This window comes from Megalopta genalis, chromosome 1 (assembly GCF_051020955.1).
Source record: "Megalopta genalis isolate 19385.01 chromosome 1, iyMegGena1_principal, whole genome shotgun sequence".
NCBI lineage: Eukaryota > Metazoa > Arthropoda > Insecta > Hymenoptera > Halictidae > Megalopta > Megalopta genalis.
This window is the reverse complement of record NC_135013.1, coordinates 18519643-18522223: the sequence shown is the minus strand read 5'-3', so window position 1 is coordinate 18522223 and position 2581 is coordinate 18519643.

Sequence of the window (2581 nt, the reverse complement as noted above, 5' to 3'; positions counted from 1 at the left end):
CTGAATAGTTTTCAAAACATATATTTATATTTTATAAGTTCTAGTCAAATTAAAACATTCCATGCTCGAAATAGAACCTATGAAAAAGTTCCACAATGCTTTCAGTCCCCACAATAAGAAAACTTTTAAAATAATCTATTTAAAGAAAAAAGTCGTAGTCAACTTAAAAGTCTTTTCAACAAATTTCACATTTATAACGAACAACCTTATTGTACAATCTCTTTAAAAATATGTAACACATTTGAGATATTTTATCCCATTTTCGTTGCACTTCTTTCAAACAAACATAAAGAATAACCCCATAAAGATCCGCAGTCAAGTGACGAGCAATGGACGCGTTTCCGGTTGCTCCGGAAACGAACCGGGGCAAGTCATTCATTATTACCGGTAAAGTGCACAGTTCGCGGGAGTTCGGTGTGCGTGCAACGACTCCGTGAGCGACAGGCGCGTGCTCGGCGCTCGGATGCGTGAGATGCGTGAAATCCATTAGACCGCGTGGTACGCACGTGTCTAAAACCAGTTTCACGTGAATCTAAACGGCTCCCGCGAAGCGTATTTTCCAACGGAATGTCCGAGTCACGAGCGTCTCCCCTTAGGCCGAACCGTCGCGACGCCGATTCGTCACGAACGCTAGGAACGCTATACCCCAGATCGACGATAATACAATAAATATAATAAATATAATAATAAATAATAATAATATAATAATAATAAACGCGGATATATATATTATAATAATATAATATATTATAATACTATAATTATATTATAATATATAATTATAATAATAATATAATAATTACAATATATAATATATATTATTATATTATAATAATATAATAAACGCGGCACCGGTTGAAAATGTGCAAAAGCGGTGAGTATGCGCCTTTCAAGTACAAGACTATCCGCGCGAGAACTAAGTCTGAACTAAGTTCTTCGATTCTCTAGTACGTTAGCTTTAACCCCTACCGCTGGACGCAGGAATAATTTAATACGGAGTAGCGCTGCTTTTGCGACATTGACTTTCATCGTGATTCATACGACGCGGTGGTTAATATTAAAAGATTCTATATACGCGCCGATTATAAGCGTTTACTAGGTTTAACACCGGCTAAAGGGAAGTAGCCGTTGGTATATTAAGACGTCTAAAAATACTGCTGACAAATCGTACAGGCGGTATTAATAATATACTTGAAACATAAAAAATGCTCGAACACGAACACGACGTTGTATCCGCGTACTGACAGCACGAAAAATTGCAAGGCAAGTCCTGGCGGTATCGACTATCGAGTTTAAGGACCATCTAACCTTCCTAGACGTGTGTGCAGCTTGACAGCACTCGAAGCTGTGCGAGGGAAGTGAGGTTAAGTATCGACAGAGCAGACGACAATTTTGCGGAAATTCTACGAAGTGACAGCAGAATTTCGCGAAAATCTTCGAGATAAACTGGTCGGAGGAGCGAGCAAAGCGTGCGCGATCATCAGCTGGATACAGATGAACTGGTTATTGTTTCTTTCCGATAGTGGTTCGCGAGGAACGAAGAAGAGCGTGCGCCAGTACGCGGAAATCTTGACTGGAAGATAGCTCGTGGAACGAAGAAGTCGTGTAATTTCGGTCAATTAAGCTATCCGGCGGCTTGTAATTGGCCACAATTCGTGGTAAAAATAAACAGAGCGAGTTGACAGTAGTGCTGGCAGGGTGGCACAAACGTGCGTAGGAGATCATCTCGACCCCGAGCGGATACACAGTCGTTTCCGATCAGAAAACACGTATTTCCCGCCAAAGGCCGGTAGATGATTGGGTACACACGGCTCGCGCGGCTCGGGAATTATGTAACTATTGTTGCACGACTAGTAAATAAAAGCTACTTACCGCTGATCGAGGCGAAAAACGTCAGGATCGCGCGCACACACACACGTTACGCCTCGCACTGCTTGAGACAAACTGCCGTGTCGTGGCGCTGCCGGTCGCCGCCATCTTGGATCGATCAGTCGGCTCCAGGAAACCGCACCAGTTTTTAAATGTCGAAACCTTCTGCCGAGCAATTCTAACAATCTTCGTTAAATTAATAACGTCATAGTAGAGTTCGTTATTTTGTCATTTTTACAAAATAATATACTTACCGAACAATGCTTTTGCCTCATCTACAGTAAATTTTCTTTACTTTTGCATATATAATTGTTGTTATCTAGAAGAACCATGTGCAACATTAATTTATTTTTAATATATTTTTTCTTTGATGTTGGCCGCATTCATATAATTATTCCATTATTTCTGTAATCTAAATATAAAGAGGATTTACTTGACTTTCGAAAATGCAATCGCATTTATCTTTGAGAACCAATTGCAACATTCCTTTGAAATGTATTTTATATTTGTAAAACAAAAGTGTTCTCACTTAATCTAATTAATTTAAATATTTTGAAGGGAATTAGATTTTTCGAAGCAAGTTGCTTTGACAAAAATCACGTGTACTATTGGGAATGATAAACAAAATGTGGTACTATAGCAAATCACATAATTATTCTATGATATTTGGTAGAACAGGAGGATGATGAAAGAATTCAAATTATTACGTGTC